The sequence below is a fragment of the Myotis brandtii genome, unplaced genomic scaffold (genome assembly GCF_000412655.1).
Source record: "Myotis brandtii unplaced genomic scaffold, ASM41265v1 scaffold132, whole genome shotgun sequence".
Taxonomy (NCBI): Eukaryota; Metazoa; Chordata; class Mammalia; order Chiroptera; family Vespertilionidae; genus Myotis; species Myotis brandtii.
In genome coordinates this window covers 5,306,855-5,325,312 of record NW_005354673.1, presented here as the reverse complement: position 1 = coordinate 5,325,312, position 18,458 = coordinate 5,306,855, and the positions used below count along the sequence as shown (strand labels likewise).

The following is an 18,458-nucleotide window of genomic DNA, read 5'->3' as shown; positions in this document are numbered from 1 at the left end:
CAGGACCACCTGCCAGGGCCCCTGCCCGGTCTCCCCTCTGGCGCTCCGTGTCCCTCCGCTTCCGGGCAGGTGCCCAGGCATCTGGGTGCGGGAGCCCGCGGAGTGGTCCCTCGGAATGCTTAAAAAATAATAATAAAATGAAAACTCAAGGTTCTCGCGCACTTGCTCAACTTCGTGCTTTTCTTCCTCTTTTTTTCCGGAAGCTAACTAAACTACCAGAGTCACTGCTCGCTCCACCATCCTTTCATTTTCGTACCCCTCCTCCCAAGATGCAGTACACCCCTAAAATAAAGACTCTGGATAGCGAATGTGGGGTTCCAGGGAGTGTTCAACCGCCCCTCGCTGCGCAGACCACCTCCACGCCGGGGGCCGGGCGGGGGAGCCGAGGCAACGTCCCAGCAGCAGACTGCTCCCGCCTCCACGCTGACCTTTTCGGTTGTAGTTTTAGGAGTTCCTTGGAGGGGGGGGGGGGATCCTTTTGGTGCCGCTAGAATTTAGACAAGAGAGTCAGAAGGTGGTACGTGGGTTGGGAGAGGAGGGGAACCCTTCATTATAATGGATTCGGATTTCCCCCGCTTGAAAAGTGCTCTTCATTCTGTGTATAGATTACACCATGATCCCAGCCTCAAGATGCTCCCTCCTCAAAGCTAGTGGGACCGTGAAAGAAACCTCGGGTGGGCAGGTGAGGCTGAGAACCATGTTCGATGCTTGTGGGGCATTTTCTCACATAACACTACCAAGTGCGACAAATATTTGATGTTTAAATTATTTAGGCTCCCTCGCTCCAGAGGTGACTTCTTTAGGTGAGCCGGAGCTATCTATGTATGCGTCCCTGGCTCAAGTCATAGACGGTAAATATGAAAATTCGAATGGGGGAAATATGTTCTGTGACTGTGTTCAGAAAGCAAGGAGAGGGGAGATGGAGGGTCTAGCAGCGGGGTAATTCATCGAGTTGACGGCCACCCCGGCTTGAGTTTGAGGAGAAATATGGGCAAAGAGGGAATGTCAGGGAAGCAGCAAAGGGGAGAGAGGCAGCCGAGGTCCTGGGTGTCTGAGAGGGTTGATGTGGGAGTCATTGATGGAGTGAGTCTGACCGTGGTTTGGACTCCCTACCCTTCCTGGTTTCTTTGCAAAGAATTAGCTTCTCACTCCATGGGGCACAGGAAAACCCATAAATATGCCCGCTGTTGCCCCTGAGGAACGAAGCAACCCTGTGCGGTGCCCGGCACAGGGGTGAGCTGGCCCCATGCACAGAGGTGTGCCTCCTGGGGAGGTTTAGGTCTGCTGTAGTTCAGGTGCAAAATCCCCAAGGGCCAGCCTGGAGGGCAGAGGCTGGGGTAGGGGAGGCAGCTTTCTGACCTCAACCCCCTCATGCTTCATGACAAGTAGCTTTAGAGCCCTTGATAGCATTTTGTGGTTGGTTGGAAGGACAGTAGGACGAATCCATTCATTTCAGTGCTGATGTTTCTCCGGGAACATATACCTGAGTGGGTGCATGTGCTCTGTACACACAGTTTCTACCCATGTGGCTTAATCAACATTCCTGGACTTGAGAAAACCCAGGGGCACAGGGCCCACGGTTCAGCCCTCCTCACCTGCTAACATTCAGAGAGCATTTTTCAATGCTTTAGTGTTATTCTCACTTTCCCAGGTGAGACATCCCCCCGCCCTCACACACACACACACACACACACACACACACACACCCCTTCATACCTTTCTATCTTTCATTTTCATTTTCCTGTAGCCAATCCTGTAGGTGACTCCATTACCATTTCTAATCAATATTTTATGTACATATATAATCAGCTGGAGTGGGAGTGAGCGTGCCGGCCTGCGTGTGCCTGTGTATAAATGTATCCGTGAGCCACCCGGCTGGAGACCCTCGGCATAAAAACTGGGGGGTGGAGGCAGGGGGGGGGGGCTGCCAGTGACCACTTAGTTGCTATTAAAGAAACAAAGAACAAATTGTCCTGAAGGTAAAATATGTGGCTTCACACGTAGGAAAAATGCCACATGGTAATTCAGAATCAGTGACCCAGAGAAAAACAAAGGGGGAAATTAATTTTTAATGGTACATTTAAAAATAAATCACAGTGAGGACATGAGCCTTGGTTTTCCAAGGGAGGGGCTCTAGGAAATAAACCCCTGTGCCTGCCACCCTTCTGGAAATGCAGGCTGTGGCGGAAGAGGATGGGTGATCGGGGGCTGGACTTGTTCGGGCCCAAGGGCGATAAACTGGGAGGAAACAGGAGGTCAGTGAGGAAGGCCCGGTCCCGGGAAGGCCCTTTCCAGCTCAGTGAGAGCCTGACATCAACTGGAAATTTCCTCCCGGGGCTTATTATTTCCCCAGTCCCCTTCATTTCAGAAACAGTCCTCTATTTTAGCAGTGATTGGGATACATGAAAAGATGTTTCATAAACATATACATATATTTATAGAAGCAACCTGTCCCACAGTTAAGTATCCCATTTAGTCCAAGAGAGAGGGACAGAGGGGACTTTTCGAGGAAAGCCCTGCGAGGGAAGTGGCTGTGATAGAGAATTCATGTCACAGCCCGCCGTCTCCGTCTCAGAGTGCCCCCGGCCCCAGCTCAGGGGGTCCTTGTATCTTTGTCTGGATTCATGTTCCTCATAATTGGTTTCATAAAATATATTTTTATTGCTTTCAGAGAGGAAGGGAAAGTGGGGGAGAGAGATAGAAACATCAATGATAAGAGAGAATCACTTATCGGCTGCCTATTTCACGCCCCACACTGGGGATCGAGCCCGCAACCCGGGCATGTGCCTTGATCAGGAATTGAACCATGACCTCCTGGTTCACAGGTCGATGCTCAACCACTGAGCCATGCTGGCTGGGCCCAAATGGCTTTTCAAGATAATACACACTTTTTCATTGAAGAGGTGTGTCTCCCTCCTCAGTCCTTTGCAAAATGCCTTGTTTCTTTGGAGCGCTTGGAACTGGAGGGATCTGTGCAAGTCTAGCAGGCCAAAGGGAAGGGTGAGAGAGACATTGAGAACGTGTGTGCATTGGGGGTGGTGATGGCATTGGTGTATGAATGGGCAGGATGCAAAAGGAGAGAGAATTTAGAAGACAAAAGGGACAAGAAGCAGATGCTTTTGATGGTTCTACAGTGCCCTTCTCTGGAACTTGTCTTCCCAAATCCTCTACAGTGGTCGGCAAACTGCGGCTCGGCAAACCGCGACTCGTGAGCCACATGCGGCTCTTTGGCCCCATGACTGTGGCTCTTCTACAAAATACCGGCTCTTCCACAAAATACCGACTTCTGCGCATGGGCCACGAAGTTTCAATCGCACTGTACGTGCGTGCCCGCACGTGGTATTTTGTGGAAGAGCCACACTCAAGGGGCCAAAGAGCCGAATGTGGCTCGTGAGCTGTGGTTTGCCGACCACGGCTCTAGGACATCCTCAACATGATTCAAATTATTTGTAGTTCTAATTTAAGGGGAAGGGATAGCAAATACTTAGACCACAAGCTATTCCTTCAGAGTGAACTCCAACCCACACCCTGAACACCCCATGCTGATGCCTTCCCACACCTGTGGGCCCTCCTGGGGCTCTTTCCACCTCTCAGGAAAGTGAGGCCTCCAAGTGCTGGCCCAGCCTGACCAACCAGGAGTTCTGCCCAGAACCAGCCCGAACTCCCTCTGGCTCTGCTGGGAGACTCTGTCTTACAGTCTGGTAACTCTTGACCGAATGTTCCCGCAGGGACCCTAGCACGGCTTAGTGCTCAACCTCTGCTGTCCTCACAGGCTCTTAGTTCTTAGAGGGTACGTGGGCCCAGGAAGGGGCTTCAAGTAGAGGGTCCACAGACCTGCCAGGAACTTGGGGATGGGCTGGAACCAGATAAGTCCGAGTCCACATCCTGCCTGTTTGCCCTTGAGGCCTTTTGCTGATTTCGAAGGATAAATCAAAGACCGTAAGTGCTGGTGACCCCTGATGGGGCTTCTCTCTGGTGAGTTCCCCTTTCTCAGCCCCAGCAGCCCCAGACCTCTAGGAGCTTGTGTGTGGTCATTCTTCAGAGATGGGGCCCATGGGCTTCCGCTGGTCCCGGTGTCCCCATGGCTGGTGTGGCCTGGTCCCTCGGCAGGGTGGTGGTGGTAGTTATAATTGCAAATGTAATTAGCAGACCAGCTCTGGGGGATGGGGATGCTCAACTTCTCTGCACATCACGGTGACCCTACGATGGCTGGCCGGGCAGATTAACTCTCACCGGGCCAGCCTGCCTCCTGCCTCTGGTGCGGCCACTGACCTTTCACTGATAATGGCAGAGCTGTCCTGGTAACCAGTGGCAGGGCCAGCCCCCGTCCTCAGAGGGGATGTCTGGTGCGGCCACTGACCTTTCACTGATAATGGCAGAGCGGCCAGCCCCTGTCCTCACAGGGGATGTGAGGGCAGTGTCTGGGAGAGGTGAGTTATTTCTTCCCTGGGCCACTGGACAAGTGACCCTCGCCTCTCGTAACAGTGTGACCCTGTGTGCAGGCTGCTCTGGGCATTTCCTCCCTCTCTTCCCCCGCATGGCACGCTGCAAGGATGTGACTTTGGGCCCGTGCTGGTCTGTAGCCCTGGGGGCCTTCTTGGAGAAAGGCAGGCTCTAGAGGGGACACATCTTAACTTCCAGCGAGCACTCCTGAGGCTCAGCGGGCAGGGGGAAGGGACTGCCTGCTGGCTCCTGGGTTCTGCAGAGCTGGACAGCCCGGGGGTGCCACTCAGGGAGGGGCTCAGCCATAGGAGAGCAGTGGCTCCATTTGTCCCTGGGAGCAGAGAGCCCCCGGCCAACCACCCGGACAAGTGGGGAGCCACGGAGCCACGTGGTCTCCCCTCTCCTGTGAGTGCACTTGTACCTGCCTGTCTAGAGCATCTTTCTGTGCTGATCAGGATTAGACTAGAAAGGAGCCTACAGCCCCTTCATTTATAAGCAGTGGCTTAAGGGAGTGTCAAGCCCTTTCTTATTGCTGTCAACACCCCTGTTGGAGGGGATTTCTCTGAACCCCGAAACACGAAAAGCTGCATCCATTCCTGGGAGAATTCCTACCTGAAGGGTGTGTGTGTGTGTGTGTGTGTGTGTGTGTGAGTGTGTGTGTGTGTTATGGACTGTTCCCCTTCAGGATGGGAGAAAGAGGGGGCAAGGGGCTCTGCTATTGAAGCGCAGCCCCTGCTCCTGCGGTACCTGGGCCTGGCCAAGGTCAGGCTGTGGCCACATTCCAGTGGGAGCTGTGGAGCCTGGGGTTTTTCCACGGTGCGAGAGGGAGCACCAAGGGAGCTGGGGGCAGGCTGTCCCTGCAGCCGACTTCGGTCTTTCTTACCAGTAAGAGCCTCTCCAGTGTGCTGGCCTGGCAGGGCTGGGCAGAGCCCGGAGGACACGAGGGGACAGCCCTGGCCACACTCACAGGAGCATTTGGGCAGTTCTGGTCCAGGTTCCTGGCTTCCCCTTCTCTCCCTGGATGTGGCCATTGATCATCTATAGCTGAAAGGGTCAAATGTTTTCTTAAATCGAGGAAAATCATGCTAGTTAACCTGCCCGTGGAACTTTCAGTACAGAATTGGACAAGGCAGAAAAACACCCCCCTTGGTTGAATGGCTTAAATTCAAATGTGTATGAACTCGGATTAAAATAAACCCTAAACAAAAGTTTTCCTGGGGGTTAGAGACATAATTTTCCCCCATCTTTTTAACCTATACACATTTTAGTCCCAGAGAAGTGTTCGCTCTCGCTCTTCCTTAGGACTTTAAAATATTCTATTCAATACTGTTGTTCTGCATCTCTGGGATTGAACCTTTTCTGGACAACGTTATTTTATTTCTCAATGTCATTTCATCCACTGTTGTTCTGCATCTCTGGGATTGAACCTTTTCTGGGAATGGTTTTCTGGACAATGTTATTTTATTTCTCAGTGTCATTTCATCTAGAGGTCAATAGGCAGTTAAACAAACTCCGACAAGGTTCTGTTTTTATCTTCTGGTTTTAAATGTGATCAATTTTCATTTAAAACGATATCAGGGTCCTCTCCTGCCAATCACAGCAGCGGCCAGCCTCACCCGGGACATCGGTGTTTGGGAAAGATTGCGTTTAAAGCTGTATGGATGCCAAGTGCCAATGAGAGGCAAGCCTTTCACCCAGGAAACGAGGAGTTTCAAACCCCCAGCCCAGGTGTTATTTTCACTTGGCGCTCTTTTTTAAAAAATTGCTTGAATTCCCTTGAATTTATAAGTTAGGTTTTTGTTTTATTCTTCTTGTTAATTTTTTAGGATTTTATTATATTTATGGTTTTGGTATTTTTTTTACCTGGTGTGTATTTTTTTTTTTAAGATACCTGAAAAATGGTTTTTGAGCGTCGCTGGCCTTTTCATGTTTTCTTGGTTTCTGAAGGGCAAAGCACAAGGAAATACAGTCGTAAGGAAATGCTACGGGAAGGTGGGGGTGTGAAGGGTGATGTTTTAGATGAGATTTCTCTCATGTCTTACGACTTAACATTTTCCTTTGTCCTTACTTATTTCCCCCTCTATTTGTATTCCAAGTTGCTCTAGTTTGCCCTTGTCCTTTTATCCCTCTTTGATTTTCTGTTTTGGAGGAAGGAAGATAGGGTGTGTGGGTCTGGGGGGGTGGTGTCTACCTGAGTGTGTGCGTGTGCGTGTGCTGTGTGAGCGCGTGGGTGTGTGGAGCTGTTTGGAGGGGCTGAGCAGGATTACCGGGTGAAGTCCCAGAGCCGTGTGCCCTCGGTGGCCAGCCTGTCCTGATTCGGCCTTCAGTGTCTGACACACTGTCCGGGGTCGGCTCACCTGCATTGGTGGAAACAGGGAGGCAAAAGCCTCCTGGTCACAGGCAGATGCCAGGTTTGCTGGGCCTGTTATCTGAGGAAGGTGGTGTGGGTGAGGCTGTCAGGAAGCACGAAACTTTATTCAAAGGCAATATTTAAATCTCTCCTCTCGTCTCACTTCCTGGCACTTGGAGCTCTTGTTTGGGACCTTGGCCACGCAGAGTAAACGAGCTGGCGTGTCCTTTTGTTTTTTGCCTTCCTGATCGATCGGCAGAAAACCTTCCCTTCTGATGGCGAAACATCCCTTCAGCACACATGCAGAGCGCGCTGTTCACCCTTTTCTCTTGGCCTCAGTCCTTGTCGTTTGTCTCTTGGGTATGTTGACATTGTCTACCTAGGCAATCAAGCTGAACACGCTTTGGCAGAAAGAACACCGCTTTTCCAGAAATAATAGCAATAATGTGATGGTTGTAATAATTATGAGAACAGTAATAACAGCTTGCAGCTCTTTCTTCCCCCAAAGCACAAAGCAGTTCTCATAACCAGTTTCTCATGGTAACGGGATGAGGTTTGCTGTGGCTTTCGCCCCCTAACGTAAATGTTTGCCTGCAAACATAACCATGCATGTCTAAAGCCATCCAGGAGCTGAAACTGCCTGGCCTCTGAAATAAAGGACAAACGGGTAGTCAGCCACATGCCCCACCCTGAGAAATGCTGGGTGCGTTGCCTGTGAGTCAGGGGGGGAGAAACGTGTCTTGCAGAAGGATGCTGCGTCAGGTCTGACCCCTGCCACGAGCTTCTGAGGCCCATGCTCTGCTTCTAGATCTCCGCGAGTTCCTTGGTTCCTCTGGCTGCGATCTCAGGAGCGGTTTGCAGACCAAAGGCACACAGAGGACGGAGTGCAGGGGGGGGGGGGGGGGGGGGGGGGGGGGTGCGGCTATGACTTGGCGCATGTGAATAGCTGGGAAAAGAACTGTGTGAAGAGAGAGGCAAAGTCACCTCGCCACCCTTGATTGCCTTCTTGGCCATCCAGCTTCTCTGAGGCTGTTGCTCCCTGCTCCTGGGTACCCCCGCCTGCCCTCTGGAGGCAGAGGTTAGAGGGAGGGCAGCAGGGAGCCGACCCTCTGGGCCCCGTGACCCCTCCTGTGACTCCTCTTACTGACTTCCAGACTCAGACCTGCTCCCGCAGACGGCTCATCTGGGCGTTACTTTTGAAATCGGAGCTGCCTTTGTTATTTCCTCTCATTCCTCACCCCCCCTTTTTTTTGTATGTGCCTTGAAAATAGGAGGCAGCCTAATACACGCGCCAGCCCAGTATAAAGGAGGCACCTAATATACCAGGTTCCCTCAGCTATCTGTATTTCTTTTCTACTTTAATTTTTTTACTTATGTTCTTATTTAAATTTTTTTTTCTAAAAGAAAAACAACCCAAAGCTTCGGGCTTTTAATTGATTATTAACTGATTTAACAAACAAAACAGCCTGCCCCCAAGGATCCCAGCCAGAGTGGCCGTGCTGCTCAGGTCGAGCGAGATCTGCTTTCCCCCCTCAATCGGTGAGAAACGTGATAGCTTCAATTCCCTTGTTGGACCCCGAGTAAAAAATTAATTCATGAATAATAAAAACCAATCAGTCTTGTTGAGTTTAAGAAGGATTAGGAGAAAGGGTGTTTTTTTCTTACAGAGAACATTTGGAATCTGCATGTCATTGTCCCCAAGTGGTGGGATGGCTTGAGCAGTGCCTTTATTCACAGCAAATGAGCTGTTTATCATCCCGGGGTGTGACACACCCCCCTCAGTTGTGAGGCCAACTTACCGAAGACTGTAGTGGGCTTCCCACCCGCCTCTCCCCGACAATCCCGTACCCCACGCCAGTGATGGTTTATTGAAATTAAGACAGTTTCCTGTGTAAGGGGCACAGGACCAAATAGCACGCAGACCTGGGGTTGCATCAGGAATAAGCCGGTTTGTCGATGGGATGGAATCTGTCTTGGTTTCCTTCCTCTTTCTTTCCCTGGGAAGTAATTGACCAGAAATGTAGGTGCCTTTGCAAGAGCGACAGAAACAAGACCTGTAGCTATTCTTTTTCGTTTCCACTAAGAGTATCTACCTCCCAGGGTTGTTGTAAAGAGTAAACCCTGTTCATTCACAAGTGCCAGGACGCAGTGGGCGTACGTACACTAAGTGTTCCACGTTCTTACTAATTTCTTGATGTTACCTTTTGGAAGTTCCTGTTCCTTCCTTTGACATAACCTCACAATGAGCGTCCTCAGCAGTAAGATCGGGGTGCTTGGACTGATGACTTTGTTTAATGCGATCAGTGTAGCCTGGGTTTCCATAGGTAACACAGAGGATTAGAGAAGGAATTATGATTTGGGACAGGGATGGGGGGTGTGAATAGGAAATTTCCTCTGAATGAATCCTTATATCCTCAGTCCTGTGGGCAGAATTGCCCAATAAAATATCGGACACCCAGTTAAATTTGGATTTTAGGTAAAGTATGACTAATTTTTTTAGTATAAGCATGTCCCAGGTAATATTTGCTAAATCTGACAATCCTACCCATGAGTGTGTTTTTTTTAAGTTGTTTTGATTAAGAAACACAGTTCCCTTATTTTTTCTGTTTTTGAAGGCCAAAATAATGACTACGTGTTTAGTGTTTTTAAATTTTTTTTAAAATGACAATCTTTAACTTTTTGCCAATATTAACTTGTTCGGTTGAGCCTGTCCTTCGAAGTGAGTGGGTACTGGGACAATCCTACCCATGAGTGTGTTTTTTTTAAGTTGTTTTGATTAAGAAACACAGTTCCCTTATTTTTTCTGTTTTTGAAGGCCAAAATAATGACTACGTGTTTAGTGTTTTTAAATTTTTTTTAAAATGACAATCTTTAACTTTTTGCCAATATTAACTTGTTCGGTTGAGCGTGTCCTTCGAAGTGAGTGGGTACTGGTGATTGATGTCTGTCATCCAGACACAGCAATAGCATTGCAATCAGGTAAGTAAGTCTGCCGAATGCGGTCTCCGCGCCCAGGACCCAACGCTGTGGAGTTTTGCCTTGGGGAGGAACTGGGTACGCCAGGTCTTTTCAGGGACCTGTCTCTCTGTGATGTTTCCCTAACAAGCAGGCTGGGGGCTGGGCTGCTAGAACCTGAGACCCCAGCAATCGGAAGCTACCCTTGCTGCACCCTGGAAGCCAAAGCTGTGGCCTCTGCCTGCCTTCCCGCACAAGGACAGGAGGCTGACCCTTTGGCGGCATCCCCTAGGTGGCTGTGGAGACACTGCCCCGATCAGTGTTAGACGGTGGGGTAGGGAGGACAAGGGGCTAAATCTGAAACAGCCAGTTGGGAGCGTGGGTGAACTGGGGCCCATTAATAGGGCACTAGCAAACCCCAGCTTCTCCTCACTGCCTCTTTGAGCGGCAAAGTCACACAGCCTGGGTAAGCACACCATTGTTTTAAGCGTGGTACCTTCACAGCCCCGAGTATGGGGAATGGAAGAGCTCTAGAGCCCCCTACAGGCCTTCGATGGCACTACACCTCATGGGCCACTACCGAGCCTTCCCAGGGTGGGAAGGAGTGTGGAGGACCCCAGAGGGTGAGCCTGCAGAAATGCAGGATCCTGGAGGAGTGGATGCACGACTCCTGCTCCAGAAAGCAGGTCTGGTTTGGGAACCGCCTTTCAGAGCCTCTCTCTCTCTCTCTCTCTCTCTCTCTCTCTCTCTCTCTCACTCATTCACCACTTACTCAGTCTCCATGGCTTGTCTGACCTCCAGGCTGGAAAGTGCTCGGGCCTCATTCCATCAGAGGAAAGCCATCCAGCTGCTGGATTTGTAGAAGCAGCGCAGCCAGCAACATTTTCAGAGCGTGGTGCTTGCATTTAGATTCTGTAGTGTCAGAGGCGGGCAGTTGTAATCATAGTAATAGTATGCGCACATTTATTGAGCACTTACTATGTGCCGGGCTTTGTCCTAAGAACAGTTCATGTATTAACTTATTCCTCCTCACAACGATCCCATGAAGTAGGTCCTATTACCATACCCATTTGACAGGTGAGGAAACTGAGGTACAGAGACATTAAGGCACTTGCCCAAGGTCACACAGCGGGGATTTGCTCAGGGCCAGTCTAGTCTGGCCGCCAGCCTGCTCTCCTAGCCACCACGTGAAATGTCACGCGTTGTGTCTGGAATTTCAGCTAACTCCGCTCTCAGAACACCCCTTCTTAGCTGTGTGGCTTGGACACATAGGTGAAGTTTAGTGCGGAGGTGGGAGGGAAAATCGGGCCCATGTCTCGTTTCTGAAATGGCAGCTGGAAGAATCGCCACAGTGTGCTAGGCCTCTCCTCCCCCTCAGCCTGTGTGGTGGCACAGGGGAAGGTTCGGACTTCCTGACATCGTCCTCCCGGGGCGCCCTGATGCTCTGCCCGGCTCCGTGCCTCCCTCCAGTCTGTCATAAACGTATTTGGAGGCGGAACCCCTCTCTTCCCAGCCTGTGCTTTCTCCCATCTCATGCCCCCTCCTTATTCTCTCGCCACCTGCTCTCAATGACCCCTATGTCTCAATCTCAGTGTCTCACTCTGGTGACGACTCGGGATGCCTCACACCAGCCCATGCAACATGGAATTGCAGCACCGCTCTCCAACCCTGCTTCTCCCAGGTCTTCCTTTATCTCTCCCTCCTGTGATACAGGGGCGCCAGCCAAGACATGGAGGGTATCTTCTTCTTCTCTCTCTTCATTGTCCAATCACCTCCTTAATCTGGGCAACTTTTATCTAAGTATACACCTCAGACCTATTCCTTTCTTTTTGTACTATTGCTGACCCGGAGTCTGCCTAGCAAACTCCTATTTATCCTTTGAAACCCTTCTCACATAGAGTGAAGCCATCCCTGACCCCTCCAGAGGGGAAATGATCTCTCTGTCTTTGCAGCTACAATCTGGCCCATCCCCTTAACTGGTTACAATCTGTTGGACTTGAATATATGCTTATCTTTTCTCACCAGATTATGAACCCCACGAATATAAACTCATCTCTGTGTCCCCAGTGCCTAGAACAGCACGTAGCACAGAGTAGGTGCTTAATGCGTATTAATGGAGTTAACCTAGGGAGACAGGAAGTAGTTAAAGGGGAATTCCAAGGGCAAAGAGGGAGGTCAAAGCCATGGAAAAAGTGTCCAGGAGGGACCTGGTTCTGCAGAGTCTGTTGCCTTGTTGATTGACAGGGGCAAAACTGGCTGGCTAGGTGGGCGTCCTCCTCCTTCTGGGGGCAGTATAGGGGAGTGGTTAGGACTGCGTATAAAGCCTGGCCCCAGTGATGTGCTGGAACCAACTCAGACTGGCTTGGGAGAACTGATTGTTAAATTTTCAGGAATTTTGTGAGCTGATGGTTAAATACAAACATTAAAAATGAAATTATATACGCTTACAAGTAAATAGATTGTATTACTAGTAAAAGCAATGATAATAAGTACTCAAAACTCATGACTTCCCAGTATTTCACCACCTTGAGCTTTACATTCTTGAAGTCAGTTTGCATCTCACGTGTCTGCGTGGTGGAAATGCTATATGATGGTTTGTTAGGGGCCCGTGGCTTCACAGTGCACAATGCCAGTGATGTCACCGTGGTGGCTGGAAACTGGCCACGATGGGAGTATCTACCCCATGGAGATCGGCGAATGCTTCAATCGGTCCCCCTCTCCCAGCTGGTTGTTAAACCTTTACCCCCACCCCACTGCCTGGCTGTGAGACATCCCAGCACCGTGACCCTGGATGAGTGACTTAAACTCTGTGCCTCAGATTCCCATCGGCAGTGACCCCCTGGTTGTTACAACGATTAACCAATCACGGGTGGACCGGGAAAATATTATGCTCAGTGAAATAAGCCAAACTGAGAAAGACAAATACCACCTGACCTCACTTATTTGTGGAGTCAAAGGAACAAAATGAATTGACCAGCAAAATAAGACCTGAAGCAGGGAGGTATGGAACAGACTGACATACCTCAGTGTGGGAGGGCGGGGATGAGATGAGATAAACCACAGAACTGATATACTTATATGCATAGCCCATGGACATGGGCAATGGGGTAGTGAAGATCTAGGGAGGGGAGATAGGGGCTGGGAGGAGGGAAGGGAGGTAGGCTGATAATACTAGCAACAATAAAAAATAAAATAAATAAAAGAGATTAACCATTGATCCACACAAAGAGCTTAAAGCAGAGGCTGGTTTGGCTCTTTTTAGGATTTCTTCCTCGTGGCTCCAGGCATGTCCCTATCTAAATTCTATCAGAACAAATGACCTTCCCAGGTGGAATATGAGGTTTATGCCTAAGGTGTAAGGTTACTGCTTTTCCCTGCTGGACTCTTGGTTTAACTGTAGTGGCTCAAAGCAGGAAGCACGAAACCCTAGTTTTCCAAGGGGAGAGGTGGGGAGGTATACTCAGTCCTCCGGGCCGGGGAGGATTGTGGATTGTGCCTCAGGCCCTGTGAGGCATTGGGCCCACAGCAGCAGACTACCTGGCTGAACACGGGAGGCCTGACACAGGTGGGGTCAGAGCAGATGCTAAGAATAGCCAAGCTTCAGGTGAAGGGAGGCTCTGTAGGTGGCTAAGGTGGATCCCTAAGGCCATGCAGCTCCTCGCCCTGAAAATGCTGGGGCGGGGAGGGGGCCCGAGGCGGAGGGGTGAAGCCATCTGCACAAAAGCAAGGTCTCTGGCTTTGGGAGATGAGGAATATTCCAGACCGTGCCCAAGTTAGCGCACATGCTGTCAACAGCTTGAGCTGGGGTTGCATGGGTTGAGCTGCAGTTGCGGGGATGCCATAGGAGAGCATCTGCCTGCAGCTCCCGGGACGGCCTAGACCAGGGAGTTGCCAGAACATGCTAGGGCTCTCCTGGCTCTCCCTCAGCAGGTTCCCCAGTTCCCAGCCAACCTGGAGAGGTCTTTGCACGGGCAGGGACTTCGCACAGGTCACTGGAGATTGCTTCGGGCTCAGACCTTTGGCATCAGGAGGCCCAGCTCAGTAGTTACACACAGTCCCGCCCAGCCCAGCCCCTTTGGGTGATAAGCGAACTGCAAGCCTGCAGACACCAGGGACTGGCTAGGTCGGCTTTACAACCCGGGATTGAATCTCAGCGCTGGGGCCTCATTTCGTCCTTTGAATCCCTGGTCTGTAGAGAAATGCCCTTGGACATGGCCTTGCCAAGGAGGAGGCAGCCTTAAGAAGTAAACCATCCCTCCTACCTTTCCATGAGAGTCGTTCCTTTACCCTGAGCCGCTCCAGGGCCTGGGTCTGGTTCGTTGTGAAGCTGCGGCACAGGGCTGGGCCTGGAGGAGCCTTCAGTAAATATGAGGGGGAAACTTGGGTACATTTTGAGAAAATGTGTGCATGGGGTTGAACTGCCCGTGGGCTGCCTGCACAGATGCACAGGTTGACTGACCAAGAGAGGCTGGTTGAGGGAGAGTGAGGTCTGAATTTAGTTTTTCTAGTTCACATTACAATATCCATGGCAGCAAGGGGTTCAGGGCCTAGAGGGGGGCTGAGGGTCAGGCCCCGACTCGACACTGGAGCAGCCCTGGCTGAATGTGCCCTGGTTCTCTGAAGCCTCTGTGTTTCTGTTTGCCCAGCACCATCCCTGCAGCCTGAACAGGGAGCTTTGTAAGTCTTCATCCGGAAGACTCGCTGCAGTCTTAGTGGCTCCCACGACTCTGTTCCCGTTCCTGCTGGCTCAGGATGCCCATGAGCAGAGGCAGGCGGGGACCCCGTGTTCCCAGACTCAGGTGGCAGGTGGGGTGTGGGTGTGGGGAAAGTGGGGGCCTGGCCAGCAGGGGCACGTTGGAGGGGCTGTGGCCAGTCCCTAGCAGATACTGCTTAGGGTTTGAGGCTTTATCTCCCCTGGGTTCCCTGAGCTCCCCCCATGCCCAGCTCCACACCAGCCGAGCAGTCCCAGGGGGAGACCCTGTAGGCTTGACTTGGGGCTCTGACCTGCCCTCCCTAGCGATAGGCACGCCCCCCACCCCAAGGCTATCATCGCCTTGGGCAGTGCCTCTAACGTGGCTCCATTAGACGGCCCCCTGTGTGCCCGTGGCCATAGCCTTACTCATCCCCTCCATCCCTCGAAACCTCCTGAGCCCTCACTCTGCCAGGCACTTCCCTGTGGTAACAGCAATAAAAACAGTTACACGTAGTCTGGCAATGGATTATTTTGTGGAGGTCTGTAAATGTGGTTATCTAAACATTTTCACATTGTATGCCATCTCGGCGTTGCGTGAAATGTCTTTATTGCAAAGAAAAAAGTTAGGTGGGCCCTCGCTGGTTTGGCTCAGTGGATAGAGCATCAGCCTGCGGACTGACGGGTCCCAGGTTCGATTCCGGTCAAGAACACATGCCCGGGTTGTGGACTCGATCCCCAGTGGGGGGCATTGCAAAGAAAAAAGTTAGGTGGGCCCTCGCTGGTTTGGCTCAGTGGATAGAGCATCAGCCTGCGGACTGACGGGTCCCAGGTTCGATTCCGGTCAAGAACACATGCCCGGGTTGTGGGCTCGATCCCCAGTGGGGGGCATGCAGGAGGCAGCTGATCAATGGTTCTCTCTCATCATTGATGTTTCTGTCTCTCTCTCCCTCTCCCTTCCTCTCTGAAATCAATAAAAATATATTTAAAAAAGAAAAGTTAGGTGGGATCAGAGCAGTCCAAGAAAACAGGGAGCCCTGACAGCCAAGCCATGCCCACAGGGAGAGCGGAGGTCGGGCCAGCAGGTGGGCCCACGGGGAGTGCCCGTGCCGAGGGTGTGGCCAGGTGTGGGCTGCATGTGGGTGAGTCTGCAGTGTTCCCAAGTGGGGGCTGGGCCAGCAGCAGGTGCCCCCCTACAGCAGCACCTGCGGGATCTGAATCAGAGGCCTCTCCACCGCGGCAGGGGGCCTGGGTATGCAGGGGCGTGCAGGCGAGGTCTCCATCGCTGCAGTCTTCTCAGGGGCAACACTTTGGATTCCGTTTATGCTGTAATCTCAGCTCCTGGCCGCCCAGATGAGACCAGAGACTGTGCCCTTGACAGGTGGACGTGACCACTCCAGGCTCAATGTTTCTCTCCGATTCTGCAGCTCTTTGCTTCCTCTCCATCAGACTAGCCCTGCACGTCTGCCTCTGTCATCCTAGGCTTGTCACTGTATTTTTCACTTCTGTTTCTGGTGACAACAGTAATCATGGGTAACATCTGCTGAATGCCTACTATGAGCCCCCGCTGAGGGCCCTGCATGGCTAGTCTGCGGGACTTCCTACTTCCCAGCGGGAGAAGGCAGGATGCGTGGGGGCTGGGGAAGACCCGAGAGGCTCATCAGCTCCTGAGCGCTCATTTCACAAATGGGAGAACTGAGGCCCTGAGCAGAGGAAGTGTCTACAGTCCTGGAGCTCAGGTGCAGAGCTAAGCCCAGGCTCCAGCCTCTTCACCCAGCCAGCGCTTTGTCCCGCACTGCCTGTCTTTCTGAATGTACATTCTATCTGCCCTCAGCTTCAGTAAGGCCCCCACGGCCTTGTGCTCTGAAGGACCTGAACGTGAGCCTCAGGGCCGAGTAGTACAGCCAAGGAGACTGCAGGAGCCAGACAGAACCAGAGGAGGTCTGGACAGACTGACGCAAACAGTCCCAATTTAAAAAAATAAATCAGCCCACCCGTCATGGTTGAGTGTCGACCTATGAACCAGGAGGTCACGGTTTGATTCAAATTAGGGCATATACCTGGGTTGCAGGCTTGATCCCCTACAGCGTTGCACAGCAAAGGTGGGAGGCAGAGTTGACCGGTGAAGTCAGACCTGTCTGACTTCAAAGGTCCCACCTTCTCCACCGCATCACACAGGGGTTGCCTGTTCTGGCACATCCAGTAGGGGGTGTGTAGGAGGCAGGCGATCAATTATTCTATCTCATCATTGATGTTTTTATTTCCCTCTCCCTTCCTCTCTGAAATTAATAAAAATATATTTTAAAAAATAAATAAAAATAAAGAATTGAAAGGGTTTCAATAGATGAAACTGGTAGGATGCAAGGTGAGCGGATCTTCCTGGCAAGGTGGCCTCCTCCACCCGGTTTCTCTGCTGTTGCCCCTCAATGCAGGCCCTTGACCCCTTCATGCTTCTCTCCCACAGCCATCATATACATATATATGTTTTTATTGATTTTAGAGAGAGATGAAGGGAGAGGGAGAGAGAGAGAGAGAGAAACATCAATGAGAATGAAGCATCCATTGGCTGCCTCCTGCATGCCCCCTAGTGGGGGATCCAGCCCAAAACCTGGGCATATGCCCTGATAGGGAATTGAACCTGTGACCTCTCTGTACGGGACAACGCTCAACCAACTGAGCCACACCAGCCAGGACATCCCCAGGCCATCTCTTTAGCTGTTCTCTGTTCTTGGTGATGAAAGGAGAGACACAGTAAGAAGCTCCTCTTCCCGTGGGCATGTGGAAGAGACGATGGAAGAAACAAGCCACGTGACACTAAAGACCACGTACTCTGCCTGGCTCACATTGGCCTTCCTGGTGCCTCGCCCCATGGCTGGCATGAAAATAGGCACGCCTGGCCCCGCTGCCAGCCCTGTGGGTACTTCCAGGCAGCATCCTGGCTAACTGCAGCCCATGTCCAAGGTCAGCACCTTGCCGGCCATCCCTGGTCTGATCAGCCTCAGTGTTTCTGTGTCCACAAGAGCAGCTGGCCCAGATGGACACATCTAGATGGACGTGCAGGAACAGGCAACCCCGATGTGATGTGGTGGAGAAGGTGGGACCTTTGAAGTCAGATAGGTCTGAATTCACCTGGCAACTCTGCCTCCCACCTTTGCTGTGCAACCTTGGGCAAGTTACCTAACCTCCCTGTATCACGCTGGCCTCATCTGAAAAATTGAAATGATAATCCTTCCCTTTAAGGTTACAGGAAAATTCAATAAAGTAACACTTGTTAAATGGTCATCCAGGGGTATTGTCAGGATTTCACGGAGTCACCCGTGCCCTGAGCATTCTCTGTAGAGGTTGCTGTGGCCATTTGCAAATTCATTTTAAAGTATTACTGAACTGTGAGCTTATTATGTTTTTTCCAGCTAATGGAGAATAAAGGAACTGAGATCATGGTACAGGGGATCAAGAAATATTGTGGCATTAAAAGGAGACCCTCACAGGTCCATCGAGACTGGTACCAAAATACAGGCAGCAGAGAGTTAAGTGGGAAAAAGTGGGTGGGCTTACCGTTGTTTGTATGGAAAATAAAATAATACAACAATTAATAAATAACAATTCAAGAATAAACTTCGTGTTTTGTGTACTCACAACTGTAAACTGGCTGTTGCCCCGCCCTGTATGAAGTAAAATCGCATCAATGGGTTTTAAGTTTCCGTTGCTGGGCATTAGCTTTGGAAACTTCTGGGAGGTAACACAAAGGCTGTCATTTGAGTCACCTCCGGGGAATCTGCTTTAAATTCCTGGGATTGGGAGAGATTGTTACCGTTGATGTTACCCTTTGATCGTATGCAAGTATGCACAGTATTCGGTAATAAAACCCATTTTCCATTAAAAGTGAAGGAAGTCAAAACAGGAAAGCAAACTCACAAAACCTCCTAAGAAAAAACACCTCAATGTAAAAAAGGGTCCTTCTACAAACCTAGAAGCCAGTGTGCAGACAGACCAACTTCTAGAAACAGGGTCTGTCCTTGC

General features: G+C 51.0%; 1 protein-coding gene across 1 annotated transcript in view; it reads left to right on the top strand.

Moving 5' to 3' along the window:
• Window positions 1-18,458, top strand: part of ESRRB (estrogen-related receptor beta) — a 110,883-nt gene that overhangs the window by 1,366 nt on the left and 91,059 nt on the right. The window lies entirely within an intron of this gene.